Source organism: Zalophus californianus, chromosome 1, assembly GCF_009762305.2.
Source record: "Zalophus californianus isolate mZalCal1 chromosome 1, mZalCal1.pri.v2, whole genome shotgun sequence".
Lineage (NCBI taxonomy): Eukaryota > Metazoa > Chordata > Mammalia > Carnivora > Otariidae > Zalophus > Zalophus californianus.
In genome coordinates this window covers 189,271,147-189,298,084 of record NC_045595.1, presented here as the reverse complement: position 1 = coordinate 189,298,084, position 26,938 = coordinate 189,271,147, and the positions used below count along the sequence as shown (strand labels likewise).

At 35.6% G+C, this 26,938-nt stretch overlaps 1 long non-coding RNA gene across 2 annotated transcripts in view; it reads right to left on the bottom strand.

The window, feature by feature from the left end:
* Positions 1-26,938, bottom strand: part of LOC113918693 — a 71,294-nt gene that overhangs the window by 39,643 nt on the left and 4,713 nt on the right. For both annotated transcript variants that reach the window (XR_003518655.1, XR_003518656.1), the window contains exon 3: positions 25,866-25,980. This is a non-coding gene — a long non-coding RNA (uncharacterized LOC113918693). The remainder of the gene's footprint in view (positions 1-25,865; positions 25,981-26,938) is intronic.

The following is a 26,938-nucleotide window of genomic DNA, read 5'->3' as shown; positions in this document are numbered from 1 at the left end:
TGTTGACGGCAGTGGGAGCCTATATAAGGGTTTCAATCTGCTCATGGGCAGGGGTCAGAAAGATCTCATTAGGAAGTAACCTCATCTGTGCGAACTTAGTCCTTACACCAACCCAATGAGACCAGTACTGCTATCATCATCCCATTCACAGATGAGAAAACTGAGGGAAAATAGCATTAAATATCTTAACAAATCAGACAGTTGGTAAGAGGTAGATCCAAGATCCAAACCCAGGCTATCTGGTTTTAGATTCTGCTTTTAACCCCTGTGCTATGGACATTCATGTGCATTTTTGAGGGGTAACGAACACACTCCAGAGAGAAAAGCATATGAGAAGAACCTGACGTGGACAAGAACTGGTGCTCTACATAAGAGCTGCACTGTTCAATAGAAATGTGAGCCTTGTATGTAATTTTAAATTTTCTAGTACCTATGTAACAAAAAGTAAAAAGAAACAGGTGGGTAGAGTACTCAGGAAAGGTGATTTGGCAGTTTCTTATAAAACTAAACATGCAGATACCAAATGATCCAGTAGTCATACTCAAGCATTTACCCCCGATAAATGAAAATGTATATTCACACAAAAATCTGTACAGGAATGTTTATGGCAGTTGAATTCATAATTGCAAAAACTAGAACCAACCCAGGTGTTCCTCAACGGGTGAGTAGTTAAACAATGTGTGGCACATCCAGCTTATGTAATGCTATTTGGCAATAAAGAGGAATGGACTATTGTTGCAGGCAATACCGTGGGTCAATCTTGAGGGAATTATGCTACGGGAACAAAGCCAGTTCCCAAAGAATACACCCTGTATGATTCTACTAACATCACATTTTTGACATGACAAAATTATATAAATGGAGAACAGACTGGTGGTTGCTAAAGGTTAGGGCCAGGTGGAGGGATGGAGCACAAAGGTTATAAAAATGCAACACAAGCGATCTTTGTGGTGAAGGCACTGCTCTGAATCTTGACGTGGTGGCACCTACATATGTGATACAATTAAATAGAACTAAGCACACACAGACAAACACACACATGTTATAATTAAAACTAGGGAAATTGGAGTAAGATTGTATCACTGTCAATATCCTGGTAGTAATACTGTGAGGATAGATACCACTGCTGGGCAAAACCTTAGAGAAAGGGAATCGGGATTTCTCTGTATTATTTCTTACAATTACATGGAAATCTAGAATTATTTCGAAATAAAAAATGTTAATTAAAAGGAAGGAAAGAGATTAAGTTTATTTTACTCTACTTAACCCAATACATCTGAAATACTCCCATTTCAACATATTAAACAATATAAAAATTATGGAGATATTTCACTTTATTTCATACTGTCCAGTTAGACTAGCCACATTCCAAGTTCCCGATAATCAGTGGCTAGTGGCTACCACACTGGGTAGCACAAGTGTTGTGAATACAGATACAAGAAGTGAACACAGAGGTTTAAGAGGTAGGAATGGGTCAGGTTATACAAATGAACTCGTGATAAAATCCAGAGTCATTGCAGTGGCCTGTAGAACCTGATAATATAGCAACCTCCTGCTTTCTTTCTCCCTCATTCTCCTCAGCCACACTGGAGTCCTTGTTCTTCCTGGAAAATGCCAAGCATGCTCCAACCTCAGGAACCTTGCTCTTGCTGTTTTCTCTGCCTGGAACCCTCACCTCAGAGTATCTCTCTGACTTGTTCTCACACCAACAATTGTCTCTGTTCAGATGTCTGTCAGAAGGTGTTTTCTGACCTACTTACACAAAGAGCCAATTCTACTATTCTCCAACGCTCCCTATCCACCCATTATACTACTTTAATTTTCTTGACAGTACTTACACCCCTGGACATTCTATATATTTACTTGTTTACTGTCAGTTTCCCACAGAGCCTGGAACAGCGCCTGATGCACAGAATACATGCAATGAATATTGGCTGAATCAATTGTTTGATGAATAAATTATGATTAACTCTTTTGCTATTCTCAAATGAATTGCCTGCCTCAAATAAAATCTACGTTTTCCTGGAATTCAAAAACTGACATAATAAATATCAAAACTTTGGCTAAGTCTCCTGGATTTTTATTTATTTTATTTTTTTTAATTTCTTAGTCTCCTGAATTTTTAAAATACAATGCACAGAAGCAACTTCTTTACATCCCAATAAAATCAACAAGATATAAATATATTTTTTAAAATTTTATTTATTTATATATTTTAGAGAGAGAAATGGGGGGATGAGCACAGTGAGAGGAGGGACAAAAGGAGAGACAGAGAATCTCAAGCAGATTCCACACTGAGCTTGGAGCCCAATGCAGGGCTCAATCTCATGACCCCAAGATCATGACCTGAGCTGAAATCAAGAGTTGTATGCTTAATCGACTGAGCCACCCAGGCACGCCAATCAACAAGATATTTTTAATACAAAGATTAAGCTTTTGGATAAAAGGTTTTTTTTTTTTTTAACACTGCCTCTTATTTTTAGCGAACTTATTTCTGATATAAGACCATTTAACTTATATTTTGTTCCTATATTCATGATAAATTTCTGTACATCTTGTTGTAAAATTCACTTTTCACCAAGTAAATACAGTTAGAAATTCTGAAAAATGGTATTCACTATTCCTAAAGGTGTTATCAAAGTCCTCCTAGTACCTTGGGCCTTTCTTGACATATCACCTTGTGAGGGAAGCATTCTCCAATAACCCCAATCAGAATTTCTTTTTCTCTTGCACTTCCATCATTGTATCCCATATGTACCTTAATCCAATGCCAATTCCAGTCTACTTATATCAAAAATATTAATGAAAATATTCGCACTCCAGGAAGGCAGAAACTGTCTTTTTCTAAGTCACTAATATAATGATTTATACTTCTCAGTCAGACTTAGATAAATATTTGATGAATTGAATGAATTCTGTTTTGTTTTAATAATGTATGCATATATCTAGTCTAGAAGACTTGATAGGCAAATGTGCATAAGATAACCTCTCAAACACAAATTCATATCATCCAGTATTTTTTTCCAGAAAAGAACTAATATTTATTAAGCTCCTAAGATACATTAAAGATTTTACGTGTGATCTCATTTAGTCCCCATAATATATGGAATATTATTAACTCTATGAAGAAATGAAAGCTCAGAAAAAAGTATGTAACTTTTATAAGGTCTAATGGCTGTTAAATGTCAGGATTCTCTCTATCCCCCCAAATCTAAAGTATTATTTCATACTTTACAGTAGTAATACTTCAATGTAGAGATAGCTTCTAGAACAAGTGACACGGGTAATATCTATTTTGTTACCAAAATTACCCAAAGTTTCTGAGCTCCAAAAGAGAATATTGATTAATCAGGGCTTACCTACAGAAATGTAACCAAGATATGTTGAGCTTCTAACAATTAAGGAATTGGATAATTTTTTCCAAGAAAATTGTAAATGATACTGCATAGTGAGGAATTTGGCCTCACCCAAGAGAGGTCTGGCCTTTGTTGTACTTAGCACCTGGGAGGTAACTTCTAAATCCTTGGAAATTTTCCGAGTGATAGCAGTCTGTTTTTCATGGTGGACCCCCTGAAAAACCTGGTAAATCAATAAATCGTGCTTATGTAATAAATCCCCTATAAAAACTCTGGATGCTGAAGCTCATGTAAGCTTCCCTGTTGGCTCTACTATATGTGTATTGTCACAGACCACTACTAGTAGAGAAACAGGTCCTGAGAACAATGAAATGTTCACATTTGGAACCCTCCCAAACTCTGCACTATGTGTCTTCATTTGGCTGATTTTTGGCATCATTTTCTGGAATTACTGTAAATATAGTAGGTTTCAGTTAGTTCTGTGAGTCTTTCTAATGAATTAGCAAACATGAGGGTCGATTTGAGAAACCCTGAACGTACAGTTGATGTCAGAAGTTAAGGGTGGTCTGTGTGGACTCTAACTTTGTAGCTGCACTCCAACTCCTTGGAGTTGGGCTCAAAAATCTTGGGCAGACTGGGTGGTCTGGAAGACTATACCTTTAACTCTGTGTAAATGTATAATAGCATAATACAATATATTTAGAGGTCCTTAAAAATGTATTATAGTATATTAAACATTTGTTGGGGAGGGGAGCATGAAAACTGACCTCAAATATTCAGAGTATTATCAGGTGGACATGTTTGGTATTTCTCAGAGATAAAAATTTGCCTCAATGTAAGAAAGACCTTTCTAAAAATTAGAGCTACCCAAAGATATCATTAGCTGCCCATGAGAGTAGTAAGCTCTGTACCTTTGAAAATGTTAACTCCCAGCATAGAATGCTATAAGCCAAATGTATTGTTAAGGGATTCCAGTCTCAGAAGAGAGGATGGATGATTTTTAGATAACTTCAGACTCTGAAATTCTGCAATTTCATGGTCTCTATTTCTTCAAAATAGCAACTAATAAAGCCAAGCTTACATGCTTAATAGGTCACGGTCTTCAATTTGGTTCTTATAAAAAACTGTAATTTTGTTTAGCTTAAAAATACCAGGGAAAAAAAGGGATGCTCTAGGAAAGAACATTTCAGTCTATGTAGTGCTGGCTCAAATCTTCCCATATAAGTTTTTGTCATTACCAGGGTAAATTAAGGAATATTTACTTTCAAACGTTATTAGAAAGTTTACCTTCTCTGAAAAACCATTCTATCACCAACACAGAATTTTGATGATGTACCATTAGAATTGGTATTCTGTTACAAATCAATCAAATTACAGAAAATCCTTTTAAAATGAGTTATGAATGTATATAACAGTATCTAAAATTTTCACACAATAACATAAGCTACACACCTAACAATTTAATTTGATGCAAAATATATTTACATGCACTTCATGAAACTTTTTCTTCACATTATAACATATCACTAAATGTTGTTCACATCAACAGCTCAGGAAATATAAATTGTGAAGCTTCCTGAGCAATTGCCATTTCTTAATACTGAACTGAATTTTTAGGTTCTTAAGTAAAACTCTCAGAGTATGGGTTTTATTGAACCATCAAAAACTAACTTGTTCTTAGGAGAAGTTGCATTTCACACGTTTCTATTAATACTCTAATCAGCACTAAGCATTGTCAGAGCAAGCAACACAAAAGCACCTTATTTAATACAGTTAATTTTTGTGGATTTGATGTGTTATGAAATATGAAATAAAGTAATAAGGATCCCACCATTTGAGAAATGCAATGATTCCTGGCCCAACCTCACCCAGAGTATCTTATCGCTATTGCTCTGAGAGATTATAAATTTGGGGTTGCTTTGGGCTAACCTTCTCAATTTTTACAACAACCTCCTCATTTCGCTCTAAAGCCTCAGCCTGTTCCAAGCTCCTAACTGTAACAAGAAAGATATTATATAAAATAATAATTTAAAGTTTATATATTAGATTAAGGAGTTTAATTAAGACAGAAAAGTCTTTTAAAAATTGGTAACAATGAGGTGTTATAACAAAGCAATATGTCTACATTCTTACTTTGGGGGCAAAGGCAGTAGGAAGAATAGAAGTATAAGAAGTGGGTCATAGACTCCCACATTTCATTTTGTAGATTTTTGTAACTTCCCAGAAAAACCTCTCCAATTCCTGATATGGTATTAAAATAGATCCAGGGAAACTTAGAAATTGAAGAGAACTCATTAATGTAATATAGTTCTTAAAGTCTAAGTAAGATATTCTCAAACATTCTCAATTCTATCTTATGGCAGAATATGGGTCTAATTTTAGTGATGCATTATTGAATAACTGGAGTAGTTTATACATGATACCATAGCTTCGAATTAAAGGCACCCACATAAATGGAAAACTAACTATAACTTATTTATCTCCAATAAATATATAGTGGAAAGATACATCTTCTTCATATCTGGCAAGGGATATGAGATTAGAGTTCTGTCATAATGAGATAACTATAAATTAAAAGTCCCTAATTTTCCAGTTTTTTTTTTAAATAAGAGAACTCAAAAAGGCAACTGGAAAACTGGCTATTTAAAAATCCATACATTTCTGAAAGCCCATAAACAATCACATACTTTCATTTCCATTCCTAAGAATATACATACACTTATGTTTTTAAAAGACAGTTGAGAGGTGCCTGGGTGGCTCAGTCAGTTAAGGGTCTGTCTTTGGCTCAGGTCAGGATCCCAGGGTTCTGGGGGGCAAGACCCACATCAGGCTCCCCTGCTCAGTGAGGAGTCTGCTTCTCCCTCTCCTTCTGCCCCTCCCCCAACTCATGTGCTCTCACTCTCTCTCAAATAAATAAATAAAATCTTCATAAACAAATAAAAGACAGTTGAGATTTCATATCATGTCTTCATATTTTTATCTCAACTTGGCATTCAAGCATAGTGCAAGGATGTACCATCTTTTTGGAGTAGGCTGAAATAGTTCATATGCTCCATCAGAAGATAATTCTGATACTTTGAATTGCCCCTGAAATTTAGTCCATATTAGTCTTCTCTAAAGTTCTTATAAAGCTAAGAGTCACCACAACAGTCTGGTTCTAATACAATACTCCTCATTCTTTTCTAAGAATGACTGAGGATTATTTTAGATTAGAGAAGTTCTACATATATGCCTTGTAGTTGTTTAAGGATACTTCCCTTGGAATTTCTCCATAATTTAATCCAATTTCAGACATATAAGTGGAATAATCCATAGTTTGATATAACTAGGGTAATGGTGCTCAGATTCGCTCAGTTGGTGGAATCACTGAAGATTAAGGCGCTCTTTTTGAAATATCACAAAATAATGGCATATTAGGGCACCTGCATGGTTCAGCCCACTAAGTGTCTGCCTTCAGTTCAGGTCATGATCTCAGAGTTGTGGGATCGAGCCCCATGTCAGACTCCCTGCTCAGCGTGGAGTCTGCTTCTTCCTCTCCCACTGCCCCTCCCCCGCTTGTGCACACTCTCTCAAATAAATAAAATCTTAAAAAAATAATGGCATATTAAATTATGACATAGGAGTTTGTAATAGTTTATACCTAGATGATGCAACCATAAGGTATACTTGTAAAATCACAAACATCCTCCCACTTAGCCACAAGAAAGACAAGCTTTCTATGCGTTTCCTGATAGGACGCACACAATATCATTTATGAGTAAATCTTGCTAACACAAAAACAAAAACAAACAAACAAAAAGAACTTGAATGAAACATTTCAGTCTAGCTCTCAGTTTACAGGAATTACCAGTAGAGAAGAGCATGGTCAACAACACTACAGGGATGCAATCACCAAAACCCAGAATGAGAAAGACACTGAAGGACAACTGATTCCATTTTACAACAAATACATTGCAAAGAACTAAAAGGAAACTTAGAGATTGAAAGGGACTTTAGAAAGATGGCAACCAGGGACACCTGGGTGGCTTAGTCGGTTAAGCATCTGACTTTTGATTTTGGCTCAGGTCATGATGTCAAGATGGTGAGATGGAGCCTCACATTGGACTCCATGCTCAGCGGAAAGTCGGCTTGAGATTCCCTCCCTCTTCCACTACTCTTCCCCTTCCCCCGCTCACACGTGCTCTCTCTCTCTCTCTCTCTGAAAGAAATAAATAAAATCTTAAAAAAGAAAGAAATATGTTAACCAAATGCCATGTGTGGCCCGTGTTTGAATCCTCATTCAAACAAATTAACTGTAAAGAAAAATGAGACAATCAGGAAAATGTATATACTTATGGAATGTTTGATGATATTAGGGAACTACTGTAAATGTTTGTGGGTGTAATAATGCTATTATAATTTAAAAAATAATGTTCTACTTTTAGAGATATATACTGAACTATTTATTGATGCATGCCTATTATATGATACATGGGCTTGTTTCAAAGTAATCTGGGAAGTTAGGAATGAGTGAATGGTGGGTATAGATGAAACCAGTTTGGCTATAAATTAAAGTTGAATAGTTGGGAATATATCTGAAGGAAATGAAATCACTATCTCAAAGATATGTCTATACCAGTATGCTCATTATAGCATTATTTACAATAGCCAAGATATGGAAATAACCCAAGTATCTGTTGACTGATGAAAATGTTCATATATAGGTATATATATAATATGTATATATAATACGTATATATAATATATATATATTATTCAGCATAAAAAAGAAGGAAATCCTGTCATTTGGAACAACATGGATGAACCTTGAGATCATTATGCTAAGTTAATTAAGTCAAACAGAGAAAGATAAATACTATATGATCTTACACATGGAATCTAAAACCACCAAATTCACGAAGACAGATTGTAGGTTAGTGGCTGCTAGGGGCTGAGTAGTGAGAGTAAATGAATGATGGTGGTCAAAGAGTACACAATACAAATTATAAAAAGAATAAGTTTTGGGGATTTGACATACAGCATGGAGACTGTAGTTAATACTGTGTCATATACTCCAAAGTTGCTAAGAGAGTAGATCTTAACTCTTTTGGCCACCAAAAAAAAAAAAAAATTAACTATGTAACTATCCAAGATGATGGATGTGTTGACTAACCTTATTGTGGTAATCATTGTCAATATATTACATAATGTTATATGTCAAATATATGCCAATATAGTTGGAAGAAAAAGATATCAATTCTCCCCTCCCCCTCCAAAAAAAGTTGAACAGTTAAAACTCTATGTGTGATGGGCATGTAGAAGTTCATTATGCTATTCTAATTTGTATATATTTGGAATTTGCCATAATAGAAGTTTTTAAAAAATAAAGCTGATTATCTAAAATATATTTCCATTAATATTTGTATAAGTGGAAAACCAAAAGAAAATACAGCAAAAAGCGAAACACTCATTAGAACAGAAAATTCAGCTCATTTAGTAATATTCGGGGGTTGGGGGGATTTCTGACCAGGGTTTGGGTTAAGGTATTCCATTGTTAAAATGAGTCTTCTAAAACAGAGGGCACTGAAGAAGCAGAGCAGGAAAAGAGCAACAAAACCAATATATTTGAATTATGTGCTAATAGAAGCAAAGAGAAAAAAATTAAGATTAGCTAGAAGGTTGAAAGGAATTTTCTTCCTTACCTTATTTCACAGACCAAACTCTAAGTTATACTTTTTACAGAAGTACAGAAAACTTTATAGATTGAAGAGAATGAGTAGAGGAGACAGAGGGTAAATAATTCAAAAGGCACTTCTTTAGTATTCAAAACAGCATATATTAGTCTTTTCTCTGAAATACTGAGTGTTTAGACCTAGACAACAAAACAGATAACAATCTGAAAAGATTGGTGAAAAAAATATATGTATGAACCCTGAATATTTTTTTCACCAATCTTTTCAGATTGTTATCTGTTTTGTTGTCTGGTTATCCAAACCATTGTCAATATTTGGCCTGCTATTTCACTTGTTTTCTCCAACTGGGACTGAACTCTATTGTTCATGGTAAAATAATATAAGACATCCATGTTACTAATTCAATCTGAGTGTTTGCATCAAAACTTGAGTGAAACCTTTACCCTTCTGTTGGCCCATCCCTGGTCTTGAACTAATTGGAGTGTTTTTTTTGGATTATAGTCAAATTGAACCAACTATTCAATTGATAATTGAACTATGCTCCTAAGATGCATTCTGTTTAAAATTGAAGGAAAATAACACAGCTTGACCCTTGTGAAGTGTTATGAAGAGCTGGAGTCAAGTGGAGACTTCTTTTATTCTGGTTGGAGTATTTTGTTGCTATCTTAACCTTATGCTGGGCAGAGTCATGAATAGCTACATAAAAATTCCTTTATCTTTGTTGTTTCGATGTAAAGAGGTCTTACTAACACAAAGGCATTAAAACTGGATTGAGTCGGTAGCTAAACATTTAATTTTATTTATTTATTTATTTTTTAAAGATTTTATCTATCTATTTTAGAGAGAGAGAATGAGAGATAGAAAGCAAGAGAGGGAAGAGGGTCAGAGGGAGAAGCAGACTCCCTGCTGAGCAGGAAGCCCGATGTGGGACTCGATCCCGGGACCCCAGGATCATGACCTGAGCCGAAGGCAGTCGCTTAACCAACTGAGCCACCCAGGCGCCCTAAACATTTAATTTTAATGCTTAAAATAACCTAAACTAAGAAGACAATAGCTGTCATTTACTGAGTATTTTAAACAAACATCAGGCTAAGGGCTTTATATACAGAGTTACATTTATAGACTTTTTCATTATTTATTGATGGGCATTCCACAAGATCATCCAGCCAGTTGCTCCCATCAAACTCACCATTCTTTACTCCAGACTTTGTAATGGCAGTGAGCAAAATTATTGCAGCTTTTAAACAGCATCCTGCTGTGGCCTGGAGCCAGCTCATACTGATTCAGGAGACCATTCTGTGCATCTTTCCCCAACTCCACATTAAGTGGCATCATGTCGGTAGTTTAAATGACCATGGTGGGAGAATTTACACTACAGATATTAGTAAATGTCATTATTTCCCCCCAGAGAGCCAGTTGTTAGACACTTACTAATACACCACTGTATGTATCCTTCTTTCTTTTTCCCATCAATGGAAATGTCATTGGGAGGATCTAACAGAGCCCAGTTACTGCTACTGCAGTAACAGTTAAAGTTAAGACTAACTTTGAACAAATAAGGAGAGAAGGGAAAGAAACTAGTGTCCACAGAATTCCACAACCAGCCATTCCCCAATTTGTTTGATTTCTTGAAAGGACCAGATAAGATAGCCATGATCCTTTGTGCATTCTTTCAGTAAGTTGGTGGGAGGAGGAATTGGGGGAAGACTCTCCACATTGGGGTCAGCAAACTACAGCCTGTGTGCTAAATGCAGCGGACTTCTGTTTTCGTGAGTTTTATTAGTGCACAGACACACCCACTTGTTTCTGTGTTGTCTATGGCTGCCTTCACACCTTAACAGAAGGGCTGAGTAGTTGCCATGTAGACTGTAAGGCCTGCAAAGCCAAAAATACTTACTACCTGGCCCTTATAGAAGAAGTCTTCCAAGATGACTGGGGTTGTGATATGTTTGACAAATGGACGATGTCTTAGTTGGAATTTAATTCTTGCAAGGATGAGGTAGAAAAAATCTGTTTCCTGGTTGTCCTTGTTTTACCTTCATCTAATGAAGGTAGTCCCAGGAATATAAGATATGTCCCTAAATTTAATTGTATCTACTCATTCAATTTCATCAATGAAATGTAGGGGAACATTTCATTCATTATGTCGGGAATACTCATTATTTTTCTATAGATTGGGATACCCAGACCTTCTACCTGGATCTCTTTATTCAGTTATTTATCCATTTTTTCATTCAACAACTATTTATTAAAGGCTACTAGGATCCAGCCTATTAGTTCTAGGCACTAGAGGTATACTTATGAATAATCAAAGTTCCTGTCCATATGGAGCTTATATTTTAGTGGGAAAGTCATATAATAATTTGCATGTTGTCTAATATCATATCAAGACATGATAAGCATTATGAAGAAAATTTAAATCAGGAAAGGTGCTGGAGAATGAATAAGGTGCTTTTTAAGATGTTTAGGGGGAAAAAAGCATCTCTCAGGAGGTGACATTTGAGCAAAGACCAGAATAAAGGAGTGAGCCATGCATTTCTGGCAGAGGGAACAGCAGAGGCTAAGGCTCTCTAGTGGGCGTGTGCTCGGCTGTGAGAATAAGCAAGAGAGAATGAAAAGAGGGGATGATGGTGTCAGGAAGGTAGGCAGGGGCAAGGCAATATAGGACCTTGTAAGCACAGTAAAAATTTTGGATTATATTCTAATTATATTAGTTGTGAGGAGGGTGCTGACTTCAAGTGATGTGCCTTGTAGATTAACATCCTATCTCCTGTGCAGAATAGAGACTACAGTGGGCAACAAGAGGGAAGAAGACCATTACAAGGCTTTTGCAATAATGCAGGCAAGAGATGACCTGCGTGTGTAGGGTCTAGGGGTTACTGGGAACCATGAGAAGATAGTTAAAAGGATTTTCGATTAAAAATGCTTGTAGACTTCTTGAGTTTTCTTTATAACTGAGTGCTAATTTAGTTCTTACTACACAGAATAGAGAGTAGGGAAGAATTCATGTATTTATTCAACAGACACATTGATCATTAATAAGAGAAAAATAGGTGCTATGTACTTGAGATCAGAGGTCAAAAGAAGTTCAGTTGAGTGGATGGTAATTGGCAACAACTGGGTTCCTCATCTGTCAACTCTCTCTCTTAGTTCATACAAAACCCCCTGACTCTGACCCTAACACCCGTCATGCTGCATTCACAGGATACTCCAGGCCCATGGCTGCTCATACTCAGGATATCTGAGGCTGCTGCAATTCAAGATACTCTTCTCATCTAGAGTTTGAGAATGGAAGAAATGGGTTAAAACAGAATGTAGTTTATGTGGTGCACACGCACATGCACACACACATATACACCCACATGTCCTAGTTCCGATGTATAACTGTTGAATCTTCTAAGTCGTGCCTTTTATAAATTTTGCCTATCTCTACTGACACAGTTATGTCATTCTTCAGCCAATTAAGCTATGGAATTTCTTTAACTAATGTGTTAATTATGGTGGCCTCACCTGTCCCTTGTTCCTTTCTTATCCTTTCATTGTAAGGTTTTAGGTGAAATGCACCAAATTTTTGAACAAATTTTCTTGAAGGTCTGTCCTACTGTTTGACATAGGGAGACATACGTTCTCATATTAACCCTACAGATCTCCATGTTGCAATGGATACTGTGAATTCAGTATCTGTTCCAAAAGTTCTGCTTCTTTCTTTGTCCTCAACAAAGGGCAGATCTTTGCTGGTTTCCCAAAGCAGCAAGATTCAAGCCCTGAGTGAATATTTGGGCATTTTAGTAGAGTGGTGGCGTTCTTCCCTGTAACATAGACATGCCTGTGACTCCAAAGGAACCTTTCAATGTCAGCTAGAATCTAGGGTTTACAAAAAGGAGAAGGAGGGCCATGAATCAATAGGCAGACAGTTCTCGAAGCCGAGAATCAGTGTACCAAGCTAATATTCCTGAGAATACAGTTTTTGAAATCTAAAAACTGTGGAATCCAAATTGCAACACAAGGCACTTTGATGTGACTGAAAAATTATTTAAAAAGCAAGGAAATGGTAATGGCTATGGGAAGTCTTATATAGAATATGTTATATATAAATACATAAGTATATATGCCATATTGTTGACGTATTTTTAATTCTGAAAATGCCCTAAGTGTACAACCTTGACCATATTTTCCTTGGTATTATGAAGATAAAAAATAAAATGGAGACATGGTAACCCTTCCCCAGGTGTCAGCAAGCTGCACTGGACTTCCACCACCTCACAAGCGAGGTTTTGGAGAGTGCCTCAGGAGCTCGGGAAGGGTTAAAGTTTTGTCTGTGACACTGAAATTGAGGCCAGCTGTAGGTCATATTCACGTCCCAGTCACAGGAAAATGAACCTGTGAGACAGAACCTAATTATCTGCTAAACCAAAAGCCAGTCTCAGTTCAATAACTTACGACAGAGCTAGCAGCCAGATATAGTGTTACCATGGCAACGCTGGAAAAAGCTCCACTGCGGTTGAGAATAAGGAGGAAAAGAAGGAGACTGTAACCCTAAATGTGCTGTAGCTGTTTGATCTCAGACAAGTGGTCTGTCTGGAAAATCAGGTTATTCTATACATGTCTACCATTGTCTATTTGCTTTAATATCTGCTACAATTACTGAAAAGGAAAACGCAATCACAGTGTCCTCTGGGCTTAAAAATAACCCACCAGCAAATGGCTAACTGGGAATTAATTTTAAAGAGAAATACATAAGCTTCCTCTTTCTCCTCCTCCATGCCATCCCCAAGTACAGATAAAGCAGGATACAAAGGGTGGGGATTCTTGAATACCCCATCATCGTAATGAATGAGTTCTGTGTCCACAAAACGCACTGTCATCCTATTTTCTTCTTATTCCCAAATGCTGAGATATTTTTGAGAGAAGACTTTGGGGAATTGAGCAATAATATTTGCTTTTTGAAGGGGTGGGAGTGGAACTAGAGAGTAAGGGAGAACTAATTTTTTCTTTGTGAACTCCACCTAAACTTTCAAGTGAAATAATTTCCTGGAATATCAGGTTAGGAAGAATCAAACATTAGAGGGAGATAAGCCCTGACAGGTTGGTCATTTTTCTTCTTGCCAGTTCATCTTTGCAGTTCTTTCTGGAACAGCACTGGATTTCTGAATTTAAGAGATGATATAGCTTATGCACATAAAAACTTCCGAAGCCCAGTTATCATGAATACTGTGCAAACGGCATCTCACTAAAAATATTTGCAGAAGAAGAAGCACAAGCTTACCATATAGTCATACTTGGAGGAGAAATTCACAAGTGCCTTCCTTTCCCTCCCTCCTTTCAATCTTCCCCAATGGAGACAAATCATGCTAAAGCTTGTCAGTTACAATTATTGGATTTCACCATATTTGACAATTTTGATATGCCATTAATGATGTAATAAGATACATCTAGCACATTATCACTTGGACTTGCTATCCAGTTGTCATGCCAAATTTGAATCACATAGATATGTATGTATAAATGTATAGATACAGCCGTGTTTCTTCATGTATAACTCATAAACATATTGGGTTTGGAATATGGACAGGAAGGAATATGGAGATGAATAATATCCTCTTCATATGCATGAATAACTTTGCAGTAATGCAAATGAGAAAACACAAAATGGAAAGTAGGTTTCTACTAGCAGAAATATGACTAAGAACGTAGCCTGAAATTTGCCAATATATTAGAGTCACTTATAATGTCAGTGAATTTTCTTTGAGATGGCACCTCTTCTAAAAACATTTTACCCTACTCTATTATATTTTCACTATATAATTACATAAGTCCCCAATTTCAAATTTCCTTAAACTACCATGATGCATGAAAAGGAATTTAGGATTTTAAGAAGATAAAAATGTGGAGTGGTGGAGGGAGAGGAGGGGAGACAGAATAGCAACATCAAAGGGCAAAATGAATTTTCTGATTAATTTCCAGGTAGAAGTAACCTAACCTCTGCTCCTGACCCTAACTTAATTCCTTTTCAAGTAAATGGAAGCCAGAAAGTATACCCCTTTCTAAGACAAATGTTTCTGAGATCTGATTATTAAAAGGGTCTTATTAGTTGCAAAGATGCCAACAATACAAGGCAATACACTGGATCCTATTACTCCTAATATAAATAAGTTTTTCTTTTAATCTTTCCACTTAGATGAATTAATTACTTAGAAAAGAAAATGAAGCAATTTTATCAGGAAAGCATCTGAAAGAGCTATTGATTTAAATGCTTTTACATTTTAGCCTTATCACACATGATTAGCTTGCAGATATGAGCTTAATAACGATGCAAAGCACCAGATTTCACTGGATTCTCTGTTCCACTTGAATTCTCAGAAAAGATATTGGAAGCACTAACAAAGAAATAATACTGTTTCCTCACGATGTTCCTTTGGACAATCTTTCTAAACTATTCCATTGCACAGTTTCTTTAAAAGTATCAATCTTTCCTATATTTTTGTGAATAAGTGTGCTTGTGTTTTTGTTTATTTATAATTATAATCCTAAAATCCATCCATAAGTAAGAATTGTGTGAAGCATATGCTCCATCCAGTATAAAGGCATTGATATGTTCAATTAACATTAACCAAATACAATAAAATAAATTGTAGCTGAAAGTAAGTTTACAAATTAAAACTAAGTTTATAGATTAAAATAATCTGCTTGCCATATGGAAAGAACTCAATGCGTTTGTTGATTGAGTGAATAAAATAAATAAACTAGACTATCTGCTAAGGACTAAAATAGAAGGAGAAAAAGCAAAGTCTTTAAAGAAACTTTAAAAAAAAAGCCAGACTAAATCATATGCTACCCTTGGATAAAAGACTGTGAATGAAAAAGGGTCCAATTCTCAGAAGTTCTAAATTCATTCACTAGGAAGGAAAAAGAAAAGAAAACCTAGAAATACAGTTATCACTATTGGCTCTACCATTTTCAAATGGACTAGAACATTCTGGGATACTTAAGAATTTAGTATATAATAAAGGTGGCATTTCACATCTCTGATTTCTACTTTCTCCCCATTAAGGCTACCCACTGTTTTCTGGTCCTCACTAAGCTCTGCTAATATGTATCGTTGGGTGCTGGTCTTTCACCCTTGAAAAATTCATGAAATTCTTCCCTCAGCAGAAAAATATATAATGCTGCTCTCAAAAAGTCCAGTTTGCTGATTAAACCTCTCCACATTGGTCTAGCTGGTATTCTGGATCCTCTGAAATTCCACAACATCCTCCTTCTGTTGTCAGCTATTTCCTTGATGCCCCTTGTGGAAAAGGAAGCTTCTCCAGATTTATTCCATGCTCTGCTGGAGGACTTTCTTAGAAGATGGTGATGGGTAGAGTTTTAGAGGGGAAGGGTGTAGGTTCAGACTCCCTCTATGTCTCCCCTGATGTCATTCCTACAAGCATTTACAAAGCTGCCTCCCCAGGATTCCAAGTGGGCAGTGACCATAACCCCTCTGGTCTTTATGTCTTTATACTTGTCTAATGGGAATCTCTTACCCACTTCCATCCCATAGAACCTCCAACACCAGGAGCCGAATATATGATGTTCTTCATCTACATCCATTTCTTCCCCCTTTCTCTTGTACTCTAGGCTGGCTCCCCACTGCCCATAGCCTAGAAAGTTTCATGTTGTCCTGTGTGATGGGAAACTACCTCTAGCTTGTATCCTGAACGCTCTTCTCCTTTATGGTTAGCTTATAAAAATTCTATGATCCATGTCTCTAGCAAGAGATTAAAATTTCTGGCCATGTCCTTTAGGAATTAAAAATAAAGCCATTTCCCTCTCAAGAATCTAGCTTTTCCAAAGCAGAGCAATTTGTTTTGAGCTTATTGTATTTGCTGAAAATTTTTGCAAACATAATCTGCTAGGCACTTTAAATCTTCTGTTGACTGTGTTTCTTGATTGTGTCTGCCCTCCGTATAAAGCAATAAATGTCATTAATGAGATGAATAGAGAAAAATAAAGCAACAAGCATGATTTGGGGAAGGAATCTCCCTGGTTGAAATTTTCTAGATATTATTTCCCCATACAATTAACAATGGATCCATCAATTCTAACTTCTCAGTATTCCTCTGATCCCTCCTTGTCTCTCCATTTCCAATGCCACCATTTTCATTCAGGACATTATCATTTGTCCCAATTAATATCCCAAGGGAATCATTATATATAATTATATAAATGTGTATTTATCATCAGAATACTATTTATATTAGAGAAAAAGGATGGAAGAAAACTCAATTTATACTTTCAAACGGACTAGTTAAATAAATGTATCATGCTGAAGTAATAATATAATTAGCATGTGATAAAATGACAATATGTGGGAAAGTGTTCATTTGGTATTAAAAATTAAAAAGCAAGTTAGAAATGATTATGAAAGTATTGAGTGTATATGTGTGTGTGTGAGAGAGAGAGAGACAAAGAGAGGGAAGGTATGAGTATATACTATATGATAATAGGAGTTATCTTCTGAGTGATGAGATTCGTATGTTTTTTGCTTTTTTATTTACCTAGAATTTCAAATTTTATAATATGAGCTCTTGTTATCATTGTTTTGTATCATTTATTGTTATAATTTATGTTATCATTATTTTGTAAATAAAGTAGCTGTCTTTAGAATAATATGAAAATATTTGTATTGGCTTAAGATGGATTGAGACTGTGATAAAATTGGACTAGCAGGTTTAACTCCATCCACAACCAGTAATACTATTTTTCCAGTTGCACATAGAAAAAGTCATTATTTTCAGGAAATGAATCACTTGAGGAGGACAGGAATTTGAAATAAGATATGTTTTCATAAAATAATGTTATAAAGAAATTTCTACCTCTTTCCAATCAAAATATATTATTTAAGCTGAAGGCTGAGATATTATGATTTTATTTCATTAATTATTGAAAGCTGAAAGATTGTTTATGTTCACTATGACAGAGATTGCTAGTTTTCCTGCAATATCTGTTCTCCTCATTTTCCTGTAGTTTTTAGCTGGGTGAATGCCCAGAATAAAGTCATCTCTATGTTCCCACTCCCCAAAGGCTTTGTGTACCTGGTGCCTAAGTTCTAAGGGTATAGTGGAAGATGTGTATAAAAATTCCAGAAATTATCTTTAAAAGAAAAGGCAGTGTCCTTATTTTTCTCTTCTTTTTCCTACTGACTGAAAGTAAACAACTTGGTGGAGCTCCAGTGGTCACCCTGAGATTACTTGGGAAATGGAAGACATTTAAAAAGAGCATCAAAATAGAAGCAGCATAGGTTCCTGACTTCAAAATGCTCAACTAGGTTTCCAGGAGAATGATTTTCAAAGATATGTAATCACCTCCAAATTTTCCATGATTTGTTTTACATCTACCTCTGGATGTCACAACACACCATAAATCCAACATGTCTGATATCAAAGCTCTATTAACTGAAATGGGAACCAAGGGGGATCTGATGCTGGTTCACAAAAGGATTATAATGATTCTCATTCTTCTAGTGTCAAAAGGTGGAGAAATTTAGTGTCATCTTCTACTCCTTTCTTCCTTGCCACAATTTGTATCCCCATGCAATCTACTCAGTCATTAAGTCCTGGTATAGTCAAAAGATTTCTCACATTTACCTCCTATGGGTAATGGTTCTTAATTTTGGGGTGGTTTAGTCTCCATTGAGAACCTTATAAATACTATTCAATCATTTCCTTCAGAAAAATGTATATCCACTCAAAAGATCTCATGTAATCTCATGGGAACATAAAACCTCAAAAGGCCAGCGATATGTGGACCCCAGGTTAAGAACCTCTGGTTTAGATATTTTTTTTTTGTTTCTTCTTTTGTGTAATTATCCCCAATATCTTGTCATTTCAACATTCTCTACCCAATTATTTCTCAATTGGAGTGTTAGTCAATCATCTAGGACATTTTACAGAATGCATTTGCATAGGCTCCATTCCAAACTTAATGAGTTGGAATTTATAGGATAGCAAGAGTGGTATATCTTCATAAGTAGTTCTGATATGTCTTCTGGGCTGAGGTCTTAAGTTACACTGACCTCAGATTAATCTGCATCTTTCATCCTTGCATCTCTCCCCAAAATCCTTAAAGGGTTCCCAGTGCCTACCACACTGTAGAACTGTGCAATTACCAGAAGAGCCCCTGTGAGCACTGCGGGGCTTCCTTCAGCTGATCTTAGCTAACGCTTTAATAGTCAATTAATGAAAATACACCCAATCTTCCAATAAAACTGAAAGCCAGAGATAGCCCATTGTTTGTGCTTCTGTGCATATTCCTCCTGAAATTCAGCCCTCCCATCCCTTCTTCTAGAAATCCTTCCTATCTGTCACAGAGCAGCTAAATGCAGCCTGTTCTGGGGATTTTTTTCTTGATTCTCAATAACTAAAGTAAATATTTCCCCCAAACATTTCAAATCCCAAAGCATTGTGTTTTTGTATTCTTTCTCGATCTATCACATTATGACTTGATAACTTTTTTTTTAGTTTTTCTTATTTTCTCATGAGAACACAATATCCTGTGAAGAAAGAATTCAAACTTCATTTTGTGTTTCCCATATACCTAGGACAGATTCTTATTTTGTATAGATAATGAAAGAAAGGATGGATGAGTAGAAAGATGGATAAAAAGATTTAAGGGTTAGAAGTCTCCTGTTCATAGTAATCTGTAACTCTACTTGTCCGTGGGGCATTGCCAAATAATGAATTTAGCGATCAAAGAGTATTCCTGCTTAGAAGTAAGATTTGGGACACAGTCAAAGATTAATGATGAAGATGATAAAGGGAAATCACTACCAGGCATTGTGGTAATCTCTCTGTACTGGACAAGACACAGAGAGGTGATGCCTGAATTTTTCATTAGTAATTGTGTTTAGAAGATCTAAGGTTTCACTGAGTTTCGATCGCTCTTGTGGAGGGAGCAAGCAAAAGTACTAAGGAAGCAGAAGTTTCTTCCCCGATATGGTTTTAAAGACACTGTAGTGTTCTTCTAAAGGTGGAAAACATCACACAGTAGGTTAATTTTTTAAAACATTCAATGCCAAGCTGTTAAAATATCTAAAAATAACTTCTTTTCATTCTAGTTGAGTGTGGAGTTATTTCTGTGCCACCTGGGTTGAAGGTTCAAAATCATCGAGGCAGAGTTTAAGGCTTCATCCACCTAATACAATTAAATGCATGCCATTCCCTATTGACTCTAGAATATGTAAGCCAGGTGTTTATGTGCAAGAATATAAAAGTACAAATACTAGGTTTTGAGATCTGCTTGGTTGAAGTTCAAAATCACCCCATAAATGACATTATGTATTATTAAATAATCAAACGCTAATCTGTATACATGTGTACACAACTTGTATTTTTAAATCACAGAACATTCTATAAAAATTTTGCAAAACTAAATAGCACCTGGGCGCCTGGGTGGCTCAGTTGGTTAAGCGAGTGCCTTCGGCTCAGGTCATGATCCTGGAGTTCCAGGATCGAGTCCCGTATCGGGCTCCCTGCTCAGCAGGGAGTCTGCTTCTCCCTCTGACCCTCCCTCCTCTCATGTGCTTTCTCTCTCTCTCTCATTCTCTCTCTCAAATAAATAAATAAATAAAATCTTTTAAAAAAATCCTTAAAAAAAAAAAACTAAATAGCACCTGCTCTTACTGTCGTTACTGCCATTTTTTAAACTATCAGTATATCATGGTTAAAATAAACTTTGGCTGATTGGTGATTTTTTTTCTTATATAAAATTTTAAAAATGAATTTTTCCATTTTGAGATTGAAGAAGGAAATAAGGGTGTGGTTTTATAGCTAATAGGAGCAACAGTATGACTGAAATAATCTTCTGATGATCATGAAACTCACAAATAAGTCTCAGGAAGACAAGAAAAGGCTTGGAGTATGTAACCCAAGATTTGTGAAGTGAAATTGATTTCCATTCAAATCAGGTCTTTTACTCTTCTTGAAAATGTCAAGGTGTCAGCCTTGGCCATTACGGGGGGGTGATTTATAGTTGAGACAAAGCCATAGTACCAGCTGACTGTCTGGAGCTACAGTACAGGGTCTGGAAAGGCTGCCGAAGACAGCCGTGGCTTTTCATAGCCAATCAGCAAGCATTAACGAAAACCCTGGTCTTTCCCCCTCCATCTTGATAAGAAAATGATAAACTATAATCTGGAACATTTACTTGGTGGGAAATAAACAAGCGCCGTGGGAGGAAGTAGGTATTGTACTTCCACAGAATAAATAACAAACATTATTGATGGCAATCTATATTTCTGACATTTAGAAACACATATTCATAATAGGAGCATAAACAGATGTTCCAAATATGACAACTTATTTTAATATACTGGAAACCACAGCATAATTTTGTAATTTGATTAATTAGGAAGAAGAATTGTGAGTGTTAAAATCAATTTTCAAACTCTCTAAATTATATTTATAGCATTGCTCATCTGCATCACAAAAAAACCCAAAATGTTTTGCATTAGAATCATTATTCATAGCAAATTAATCTTTTTCTCGTTGAGAAAGATCCCTAAATAGTAGTTCCTGATAGTAAAAATGTTTAAAACTGCCCAGGTCATACCATGATAAACAACTGGGCTGAGAAGAACAAGCATTTAACACCCTAATATATAACGGCTACAATTGTATACCAATATAATTATATATATAATTATATATACATATATAATACATATATATAATCATATAGTAGACACAATTATATAGAGATATAATTATATATCTTTATATAAATATAGCCAAATAAGTTGTCCTATCTGTATATAATTATAGCCATTCTATAATTTTATATGATTAGGATGTATGTCAGCAACATAAAACTCCCTAATATCAGAGGTGAAATTGGAAGGGATATAAAATTTTCTGTAACAGAACAGCCTAAACATATGGTGGCCAAGGATAAACACTGGACTGCAGAATATAATCAGTAAGCCCCCTTTACCAAACTCCCATTTCTAATGATCCTACATAATTTTTAAAATGTCAAATTCCCAAATGAGTCCAAATGCTGACTTTCCTGATGTATGTCATGCATTAAATGATCATGGAAAATGTTAATAAAATGTAATTAATCTCCAGGATACTCAAGGTTGCAATTGGCTGGTGCAGATGTTTTATAGTTACAATGCTGTACAGAGCACATTTTAACTAAATAAGTTAATACTGCCTGTATGTTCATAGGCTCCACTAAGTTTACCAAGACAAACATATTTGACAGAAGCCTATATCATATCGCTATGCTCAGCAGTTTTGAAATTTGTAGTGGTTGTTGGGAGCCCTGCTATATTTTGCCTTTTGGAACTTCCTTCATCTTCTGCCATAGACATTAACCTTGCTACGTTAGTCTTGCTCTGCCTCCCTACACAGGCTGTTCAATCTGAGTAACTTTCATCTGGACAGAGAAGTGGCTCCAAAACAGAACCAGTCTGGGCCTTTCTGAGAAATGAAATTGATGGAGGGGTAGAGAGAACCTTTTCATTTTTTCCTTCTGGAATCACTGGCTCTGGGAATGATACATGATGTGGTGGCCATCTTTGCCATCACAGACAGAGAATGTGAGAACGAAGTCAACCACTTGGGAATGAAGTTAACACAGTGGAGAAAGAAAGGGAGAGAAAGAGAGAGAGATGGAGAGGGCCTGAATAGAAGAGGAGAAGTGGAGTACCAAGAGGAGGTGGGGTGAGGGGGTGTGGCGGGGAGGGGTCCGGAGGGCAGGGAGATGATGATGATATACATACAGCTTCCTAATTTGAGCTCAGTTTTTAGCTTTTGCTACTGAAAGAGCCTGATTAGTGCAGTGATTTAAGCTAAGGCTATTCTTTCCTACCCCTTTGACTCAAAAAGTGCCCTGTGGAATGGAAAAATACCCAATTGCCTAATCACATACTAATGTTTTTTGTTTGTTTGTTTGTTTTTTACCCAAAAGTCACTTTAAAAGCATTTTCCTCCACATCTTTATTTGATAAATCAGTTGTAAATGAGGAAAGTGAAAAGGAGAGAGGTTCAGTTCCATAACTAGTGGTACGACTGTTGCTAGAATTCTGGTCTTCTAGCTTCTACTTCACTATTCAAATTCAGTGGTGGCATTTATGATGTAGACATCAGAAAACTCCAGGCTTATTTTGCATATTTTGTTAACTCCCAGAGAACAGCCCAGTTAGAATGCTTTGGTCCTTTGACTAAGTAATGTAATTGCTACTTCATGAAACTGCATGATCAATATTATTATATTAACTTACTTTTTTTTAAAAAAAGAAATTAAATGATGGCTTTTTTTTAGAGGGATTGAAATCATATGTAAATACTGCATTTTAGTAAAATTGTTCTGGAAATACCATTTTTATAAACCATAATTATTAACATTTTCATGGTCTATGGTTTTTGATCACCAGACTTTTGCATAGTATAGGGAATCATAAGACCAGAATCTAGACACTGTAAAATCTTAACAACAACACATAACTTGCCCAAAGCAACTCAAAGTATATAGGTAGGTTATTTTATCTGCAACTAGAAAATAGGACAAACTACATAGAAGACTCATCTATAAAATATAAAAAAGAATAAACTGCCAAATTACAAGATTTATGAAATGCTAAGGCACACAAAAAGGACAAAAAGTGTTAGATAAGTGAGAGATATCTTTTGTAGACCATAAGCTATTTGAGAGCAGAATTTCTCTTTTTCTTTCCTATAGTTGGCACTCAGGAAACATTTGATAAAGACATTTATAGCACATAATTTTTGAGTGTCCCTGGATCTGAAATAATTTCCCAATGGTGTCTGCCTCTCACCCTTGGGAACAGTGTACACCCAATAAATTTTGGTGATGAAAACAATAGTCTGTTTAGCAAAAGCAAATACTGAGACCCAAACAGGAAGAAATAAACTAATATTCATTGAGTGTTTTCTTGGTGCTAGAGACTAGGCTAAGAAATTTTCTTGGATTATTTCATTGATCAGCCATTAAGTTTACTTAAGTCCTTGATATTAAAATGTCATTAAAACTTAAATAAATGGAAATTAGTTCAACTGCTTGGTAAATTATGACTAAGGCTATATCTAAATGTATTGAGGGCAACAACTACTTTTTATCATTAGTATCTAAAATCTATAACTAATATTCACACATCTGACATTTCATTTTAAAGCCAAATTTTATTAAATAATTAAGTCTTAATTGGTCATAGTCATCCCATGTGTTGATGCAGCCTTAATTCACTGAGTTTTTTTATTTAAGCTAGATATACATTTACAAGTAAATGGACACATTAATGAATCAATGGCTTATTTTGAGTTGACAAATTATATTTATGAATTGGCAAATTCCACAAGGGTTTCATTCTCAAGCAGGATCTCTTCACAACAGCAACAAAGATGCGTCACTAGTGAGTCCAAGTTTCTATCCTCTTTACAACTTGTAATCCATGAGACAGAGGATGACAATCTTTTTTCCAGTATCTATGTTAATTCTAAAGGAAGATGTTAGGAAAGAGGCTGCTAGAAATTTCATCCCTGAGTAGGCCATACTGACTTTTAAATGGATTTTATAAGTAGTTATTTAGCTCAACATTAGGGCTAATAAAGTATATATTCTTATAGATGTGGGTACTCCTTATAGATGCACATGTCTTATAGATAAATAAAGGGTAAAGAGCATTCTCTAGAGTCAATAAGATATATGGTAGGGATCATTTTTTTTTATCTTTCAAATTTAGCATCATACAGTCCTATTATTTATCAGCAATTTGCTCTTTCAGAATTACTTTATTACATTTATTTACAATACTATAAATCATAGAAGTGGACGGGGGGAAGGGATCTAGAGAAAACATACAATTTGCATTATCTTTCTCCCAAAGTAGCCAGCACACTTCCTGTTGTGATAGGTCTAATCGTTGAAAAACACATTACCTCTCTGTTTCATGTATATACTTAAGTGATTTTAGTCAGAGCACTAGGTGGCCCTCACTAGAGCACACCCTATGGAAAGAAAACACATTTTCTTTAAACATAAGATACAATTCCTTTGAGATCCTGTTAATCATTTTTCCTTTCTAATTGAAAAAGTCACCACAGAAATTAGAGTACGAATTTCATTATTCTAGAAAGAACCTTAAAAGTTGACATGTCTTTGAACAATTGTCTCAGAAATCCTTTTTTAAGTACATTTTCATTTTCTGGCATGGCTTGAATTGAATTCTAAACTTTCTGCTGCTTGTCCTCTAAGCCCCTCTGGTGAATTTAAATAGGCTTCCCTATATATTTAGTACATTCAAGAATTCTTTGTCGCAGTGCCTACTCTGCTTTATTATTAGAAGGCTGTCTCGGAAGTCCAGCAGCCAGTTTGTTTTCTGCCATTAATAAAGAGTCTACTTTTTTTCCCTCACTTCTTTGAAGAAGTTGAAAAGACTCCATGTTGGGGGGTGGGGGCAGGAAGAGAGAGAGAAGTGAAGTGAACCGACTGTGGTGTAATCCCCCAACAAAAAATGTTGTCTAATGTAGAAACCTCCCCAAGGTTTAGAAATGCCCAGGCTGGGCATCTAGTGTGATATATAACAGAGTGATAACTTAGCCACAGCCTGGTTCCCATCTCCCCACTAAGAATACAAAGTCTACCGTGAGAAAGACGTTACATTTTTAAATCCTACAGAACCAAATACTTCCACTGGCTCATGTTTCAACACCACCCAAATCTCTTACTGATGATTTTGGAAACTGGAAAGATAATCACAATGTAAACCTCGAATATCTCACAATTCCCTTATATGTCTAGGAAAATAAATAGAAGGGTTTCAAGAAAGACCTACCAATTTGGATGTACAAAAGATTGAGGTTGACTCATGGCCTAGGGAAAGCTCGTTCAAAGGCAAGGAAAGATGACTCCACAGAATAGTCACTTGGTGCTCAGAAATCATCAGACACCTACCAATAGAGAGGGAGAAACTTCTTAGAAAAAAGGAATAGTTAAATCCACCTAAATAAAAGAAGCCAAAATAGCTTACAAGGCTAAGATGAAACCTGGAAGTTATTATTCTTATTTGGTTGACCTAACACACAGACAGACAGACAGTCCATGCTTATCAATATGCTTGTTTAGGAATTAACTAGTAAGGTAACAAACTTAAACTCACATTACTTATATGAACAGTGAAAGCTTTAGTTCACCATATGAGAATTTTTCACTTTTAAATTCCCCATAAAACATGCATGAAATTAGCTGATTATATAAAATAAAACTATTTAATTGTAAATTCCCTTAATATCATTACCTTTCGAGTTCCTCCTACTTTTAAATCTACACAAGTAAAACATTACATACAAGTTAATATTATTGGCTAGTAATGCACTTCATCTGATAAAGCTACATTTGACATAGAGAGATTTGGGGGAAAAAGGAATGAAAGGTGAAGCTAGCTCATTGAAAGAATGCTGTGGATGATTTTATGAAGATGTCTCAAAATTTTTACACTGATTTTACTGATGCTTTTTAAAAATTGAAGATACATATACACATATACGCATATATACATATATACGCATATATACATATATACACATATATACACATATATACATATATAATATAAAGGTACATATGCCTCAGTGTGTATGTGGTCACTGATCATCTGAAAACTAAGTATGGAGATGACAGATAATAATAGCACCTAAGTTTCTGCATACTAAACATGCATTTGCAGAGCTACACTAAAAAGTCTTATTTTTTAAATGTTTACAAATGCCCAGGATTTGTAAAAACTTCTCTATATGAGAAACTTCGTTTTCCTTTTCCAAATACAGTCACTAAGAGATCAGTGGAATTTGAGTACCGAGTTAAATGTCTAGTAAGAAATTAAACAAAAGAATCCAAGTAATCAAAATG